Raw genomic sequence first — 7500 nt, 5'->3', positions numbered from 1 at the left:
ATCTAAAAGAGAATATGCCCTAAATTCCTTATCAAAATTAAATTATTATTATTTCAACTCCTTGCACTGGTGATGAAGTTCAATTTAATTATTCTTTTCAGATCTTCCATAAGCATCAGATCCCTAAAATGAGTCCAAATTAATTCTGTAATTATATAAGGAAGCTTACAATTAATTTTCCTATAATAAATTAGACGACTACGCCTCATCCTTATAGAATTAACGAATGGAACAAGTCTCATGTTCAATCTTTTGAAATGAAATAGAAATATATATTGGATTTTCTTCTCCCTGATATTATTTACATCTAATATAATAAAAATAAGGGAAATAAAAACACTATATTAAAAATCCTTTTCTATTTGCTTTCAGACGACCAAATCCCAGCGACTAATCTAACTTTGAGAAAAATGGATACATGAAAAGCGAGAATGAAGCAGGTCACGAAAACCCCAGTCAAAGAGCAGGAATAGGCTCCGCTAACAAGGAGATCGACGTAAAGGTAAGGCAGTTTGAATAAGACTAGGATGCCAGGAAGGGTTCAGCGCCAGAGGGAGAGGGTGAGAGAAATGCCAATCGATTGTCAAAAAAGAAAATTCAATTCTGGAACAGAAGAATTATACGACACATAGAAAGAGAAATGAAACACGAAATTGAGAGCAAGGAGAAAGGGCGAAAGTCGGAAAGGGTGGAAAGGGAAAGAAATGGAAATTTCATTTTCTTTACTAGAAAAATGGTACAAATTTTGTCAAAACACACGCATACTAGTGCGTAAAAGTATAAGCAAGCACGCGTATGTACACACAAACACACACAAGAGCATCTTTTACTCCTTCCATATCCAAGCTTGGTATCTCTTAGTGATTTTGATTTTTATATCCCTTTTAATGCGATTTATATTTATCCTTTTAAGGTTCAGATTTTTTTGTAATATGTATCCATATGTTTGATATAAAAATTTGCCGGTGGGCTATTCGGCTGTCATTTATTCAATACTGCTTTGCAGCGAGTAAAGCACTTGGCTAGTGAGCGGAAGGTCCAAGGTTCGTGCCGAGCCTCCAACCCAGCAGCCTACAAGCTGTTGTGAATTGGTACCTGTGTGAACTGGAATCGATAAAAGAGCTTGGGGACACGAGCAAAATGGCATATTACCCTCCATTTTGGTCTTGCTAGGACCCTGGAGATCTGCTTTTCAAGTACCCACATTATCTCTAAAGAATAAAAGGGTGTATAGCACATGAAACGCAAGTTTGCATATTTATATATGATTACTTTATTCATTTTCAGGTTTTACGTTTATATACTTTATTGTTTTGAGACAAATTACCATTAATACTGAATTCACTGAACCTGGGGAATAACTAAAACCCACTTACTCGTCAGCCAGTGCATATAGACTGATTAGGTTTCGATCGCATACCTTGATGGGTTGCAATTGGGGAACAGTGACGCCTTCATTTGTCCATTAGAGAGACACAAGAACTGATTTCTGCTCAATGATAGATATTCTTGTCGAATTAAGGCTTTGTAAGTTGAATCGAAATCAACTATCTTTCAGTAAAAATCTGAAAATTATAGAAATATGTAGGCTGCTTTACTGCCAAAATCTTATATTATTTCTCTTCTCTGTTTGAGTGCGTATGTTACAATCAGTCATGCACTGTTTGTTTCATGAGTTCCGGTACACTTCACGGGAAGCTAATGAAACGTCTTGTAACAGGCAACGCTGTGTTTAGCAAACGAGAAACTGTTAGCAACGCAACTTGTATAACAAAGTGGCTGAGCTTGTATACACGTGATTAAAAGCGTTTTTATTAGTTTTGCGAAATGTTGTATATTTGCTTACAAGCAGTTCATTAAATTAATAAGAAATGCTTTTGATCATGTGTTTAGAGGCTCAACGATTTTTCTATACAGGTTGCGTTGCCATCAGTTATTCCTTTGCTATACACAGAGTTAACTTACATGAGGGTACACTGTTATTATTATTATTACTTGCTAAGCTTCAACCCTAGTTGGAAAAGCAGGATGCTATAAGCCCAGAGGCTCCAACAAGGAAAGTAGCCCAATGAAGAAAGGAAACAAGGAAAAATAAAACATCCTAAGAACAGTAACAACATTAAATAAATATTTTATTTATAAACTATAAAAACTTTAACAAATAAGATAGAATAGTGTGCCCAAGTGTACCCTCAGGCAAGAGAACTCTAACCCAAGACAGTGAAAGGCCATTGTACAGAGGCTATGGCACTACCCAAGACTAAAAAACAAGGGTTTGATTTTGGAGTATCCTTCCCCTATAAGAGCTGCTGAAAGTTTATCTTACCCTTACCAAGAGGAAAGTAGCCACTGAGTAATTACAATGCAGTAGTTAATCCCGTGGGTGAATAAGAATTGTTTGGTAATCTCAGTGTTGTAAGGTGTATGAGGACAGAGGAGAATCTATAAAAAAATAGGCCAGCCTATTCGGGGTATGTGTAGACAAAGGAATAATAAAACGTAGCCACAGAGAAGGATCCAATGTAGTCCTGTCTGGGCAGTCAAAGGACCCCATAACTCTCTAGCGGTAGTATCTAAACTCACTGGGCTCTCTTTTCCCTATTGGAGTCCTTGGGCTTATGGCATCTTGCTTTTCCAACTAGGGTTGTAGCTTAGCAAATAATAACAATAATAATAATAATAATAATAATAATAATAATATTATTTGCTAAGCTACAACCCTACTTGGAAAAGCTGGATGCCATAAACTCAGGGGTTCCAACAGGTAAAATAGCCCAGTGAGGAAAGGAAACAAGGAAAAATAAAATATTTTAAGAAGAATAACAGCATTAACTATAAAAACTTTAACAAAACAAGAGGGAGAGAAATTAGACAGAATAGTGTGGAACTGTCAAATGACTCCTTAGCTTCCCGTGAAATGTACCTGAATTAATGAAGCCAACTATTCCAACCCAAAGAATGATTCCTCTGTCAAGGAACACTTAATTACTTGCGTACACAGTGCAACCATGCATACTTACATAGCCTACATACATATACGTACGTGTGTCCGGCTAAGTTTCAGATTTTTATTATACCTACATTAAATGTTTTCTCCCTTTTATTGTGAGACCTGTCATACTATTCAGGCATCGTGAAGAAATATATGAATCTATCGTTTATTAGATTTTTAATGAACGTACTACAGTCTACGTTTTGATATCTGTCCCACAACCTTCGAACTGTTTTTTTTTTTTTTTTTTTTTCTGCGATACTTGCCAGCAATGTTGGCACAGTAGGTGGTCTACCTGGCTAAGCTTTTAGAAAAGTCAACACTTGTTCCATTACAGACTTTCAACAACAGACGAAGAAGAAGAAGAAAAAACATGGCGACATGAAATAGACGGTCAATGGCTAGTCAATGGGAAAAAAAAACATGACGATTAAAACCTAATAGTATTAGTAGCAAAAACAGAAATACACGAGTAAGAAGAGGGTATACAGTATAATGGTAGATGGTCAGCAACAGAGAGAGAGAGAGAGAGAGAGAGAGAGAGAGAGAGAAGGGGATGACCAGAAAATGTTGCAAATGCAGCAGTATAAGAATAGACAGAAGAAGAAGGGAACCAAGAAGTGGCAATCGAACTACTTATTTACGTTGTTAGATTCCTATTGTTATTCCTCATCGCCTTGGCGAAGACTCGGGAACAGCCAAGCGCCGGCGTTTGATCCAACCCTGGGGTTACTTAAACAAGTCAGTTGTAGCATCTCTTTCATCTGCCAAAACATTGCGAGGGGCCATTGGTATCTCTCAAATGGCTTTACTGCTGTTGTTGCCACACCAGGAGAATGTTAGCGGAGGAAGACTCGCTTAATGGGTTCTTGTAGGAGTTTGGGTGACAATTGGTGAAACACTGGCTTAGTGGGTAAGGGACCCGATCAATGTAAGTACATATAAATGCTTGATAAATAAACGAGCAACTTACATCAGAGAGAGAGAGAGAGAGAGAGAGAGAGAGAGAGAGAGAGAGAGAGAGAGAGAGAGAGAGAGAGAATTAACCCTCAGTATTTAGCTTTGATGTTAGAATAAGGTTATCAGCCAGAAGTCTCCGCTTTTAAGAGTGATGCAATGAGTTAAGGTGCTAACGGCTTCTGACTATCCTTATCCACCACTCATCTTTGTAATGGACGGTGCCCTCGTTGTTGACACAGAGCAGAAATTAGTGTTGTAGCTTTCAAAGAAATAGTAGTGAAAGAATTTGCTAATTTATTTAAAGAGAGAGAGAGAGAGAGAGAGAGAGAGAGAGAGAGAGAGAGAGAGAGAGAGAGAGAGAGGGGGGGGGTTAAACAAGACCTTAGTTCACATATGTGCTTGACGTTTAAGAAATTCAAACATTGGAGACTTATAATCAGTAAAGATATACCTCAAGAGCTTCATTTCTGTTTGCATAGTTATGTCTTATACCAATACTGTGTAGCAATGTATAAAAATCCTCTGCAATTTTTATCACCCCATATCTTTTGTTGATAACATTTCCATTTTCAGCCTTTAAATCAAATATCTATAGGTTCCCTGTCCAAAGTATTTTCATCAAGTTGATGTTTCTTCCTTTCTTTGGTGTTTCCTCAATTTTGGTTTGATTATATTTACGAATGTTTTGGGATCTTAGTTTGTTTATTGTTTTAAATAGTTCTGCTAATTTTATTTAATCTCAGGATTTTACCCTCATTTCCAATCTTTTCTTTATTGGGTTTTTGGTCTTTTCTGATAGATTTCCTTGATCTTGTTTAGAAACTTTTCCACCTAATTCTTGTGCTGATTCTAACACAAATTTTGTTAAATTACTATTCATTTCTTCTTTACTTGCCTTCATTTCATCGTGTAATTTGTATTGCTAAACTAAACTCACCAGATTTTTTTCTTTTACAGGAGTGTTTATGTTCTTTCTTAAAATTGCTTTTTCTCTTTCTTCCATTAGATCTAGACAAATTTTACTTCTCGCCATTCCATGGTCGTTTGGCTTTAACTTGTTCAACCTTGTTACATTTTTAACTAAGTTAACTTCGGAATGGGGAAACCCATGGAGTTATACTCTCAATAAAATGTTAAAAGGAGGTTGGACAACCAAATGGAAGAAAGGAAACCGGAACGGATGTAAAGTAGGGGGACATAAAGAGAGTGCAGCTAGGCCCGAAAACCTTCAAGTAATGAGGTACAATGACGCCATATCCGCTACGGAGGCAATAGGATAAATTGGGCCATTATTAAGGTTGAAGTGAAAGAACTAAGCAACAATTTTCGTGAGAAGAGTGATCTGATTATTGCATGTGATGGGGATGGATAGGTGAAGGGAAGAATCTACAAGAAGTAAGATGACTAATTATCCCATTTCTTTATGGGGAAGATCTTTAAAGTGATTGCAGCAATTGTAAGGTCATAAGGTTACTTGATATACTTCAGAAAGTGGATGGGACGATTTTTACAGAGGTTGGACAAGTAAATGAAAGGAGCGTTTTTGACTGGAGTAAGGTAAAGAATGTATAGATCAAATATGGGACAAATAGCGTGAGAAGTTCGAGTTATGATAAACTTAAATAGAAAAGTAAACTGTTCTGGTTACTACGATGTAAATTGTATAGACAAAACATTGTTAGGGTTGCTACGATATACATTGTAAAGAAAAACATTGTGTATTGCCATGATCAGCAAAGCTGCACTAATCAGGTTCTCCCATGCTAGGTTGGCTTGCTGTGAGCGATCAGATTAAAGTCTCCCACCATCACTAATTCGCAATGGCCAGCGTCGTTGTGAAAATTGCCAAACCCTACATATGAATAAGAGCATATCTGCGGCCTTTGTCCTGCAATGGAATATATAAGGCTACATTTGTTGTTGTTGTTGTTTATATACAAAAGAGAATTTCTATGTAAGCTGGCGTGAAATACTAGATTTTTCGTTCAAAGGTCTCTTCATTTGTTTTTGTTTATTTTGGTTAGCACTATGAAATTTGCATAATGAAACTGAAGCTTACGTGAAAATTCAGCCAGGAGGGACAGCAAAGTTGAATCTTAGGAAAGGGTGTGTCATATCTCCACGCCTGTTTAACAATTGTACTATATATGGAGTAAAGGGAAGTGTAAGGAAAACTCACATGAAAGATAAACATGAAAGATAAGGGTAGCGTGTGCATACTAAAAGGTCAAAATCTGATTTCGGAAAGACTATTTTTAGCGTATCAATGTTATTTGGAAAGCAAAGCTAATGTTGGAATGTGTGGATGGTAGAGTAGACAACATTAGTTTATATGCAGAGTAATAGTCAATGCTCAGGCTAAGGTCATGATGGCGGATATGATCAGGAATGTGAATAAAGGTTTATTAGATATATCACCTGCAAGGTCTATATATGAACCGTCAAAGAAAATGTTTTACTTTCAATTTTTATCTAGACATAGGCTTATAAAAACGTAAATTAAATTTTTATAATCTCTTGTATAGCATTACAGTACATATCTATCTCTACTTTACCTTTGCCAATTACGCAGCACCGTTCAATTCTATTCAAAGTCTGATCTTATTACTTTGAATTTAATTACGGAAATATCGTACAAAAACATATTTAGCCTTGAAGTGACATGTGTCCCAGCTTGTGCTCGAGCTAAGAAATGGAACGTGATGCTAGAAACCTTAACATACAAGGCTTGCTTGCATCATTTTTTTTTTCTTTTTATTTTAACCAGGTTTGCAAATTACCGAGTAATAATTATAATAACAATCGGAAGGATGTATCCTTCTGGTGTCACCCTACCCTACGGTTAAGGTGTATAATGCATGATATATGTGTATGTGTGTATATAGGCTATATATATATATATATATATATATATATATATATATATATATATATATATATATATAATGTACGTATATGAATTAAGTTTATGATATACAGTTCTCAAACTTGTTAATGCAATTCATGCTAGATGGAAACATAAGTTAAAAAGTTTTCAATTTCCGGCAAACTCATAGACTTTATTCCAAGACTGGTATTTCCATAAAACAATTATGATTAAATTACCAACCTCACTGAACAAATACATTATCTTAGTAACTTTTCAACAATAGAAATATCTTTACTGAAGTTAATGTATTTGAAAGTAAAACTATATAAAATACGTAATTTTAGATGAAGATGTAAATGATACATAAATAAGCACATCTATAGAAATAAGGAAAGTCGAAAATTAGGTCACGAAAATGGTGAATATACACACTTACTGAAAAGCGAATGGAAGTATAATTCTCGAAGATGATATCGGGAATGGAAATAACGAGTACTAATGATAATGGGAACGCTACAAATACTCAGTTTCTGGAATTAAAGGCAATTCGCGTTCGCTTTCTGATGGAGAGATTCTCTAATCATTAGCCATTAAGACCCCGAAGCCCCTGCTGGCATAATGAACTTAATGATGACGAGGGGCTATCAAGTGATAATAGTCCTTAGGTCAACTTGGTGGG

General features: G+C 35.9%; 1 protein-coding gene across 3 annotated transcripts in view; it reads left to right on the top strand.

Annotated features, from left to right (window-relative positions):
• Window positions 1-7500, top strand: part of LOC137652082 (uncharacterized) — a 405633-nt gene that overhangs the window by 256624 nt on the left and 141509 nt on the right. For all 3 annotated transcript variants that reach the window (XM_068385300.1, XM_068385291.1, XM_068385292.1), the window contains one exon: window positions 373-502. The gene's annotated coding sequence lies outside the window, so the exon portion shown is untranslated. The remainder of the gene's footprint in view (window positions 1-372; window positions 503-7500) is intronic.

The sequence above is a fragment of the Palaemon carinicauda genome, chromosome 1 (assembly GCF_036898095.1).
Source record: "Palaemon carinicauda isolate YSFRI2023 chromosome 1, ASM3689809v2, whole genome shotgun sequence".
Taxonomy (NCBI): Eukaryota; Metazoa; Arthropoda; class Malacostraca; order Decapoda; family Palaemonidae; genus Palaemon; species Palaemon carinicauda.
The sequence above is the reverse complement of the archived record's forward strand: the minus strand, read 5'-3'. Positions and strand labels throughout refer to the sequence as shown.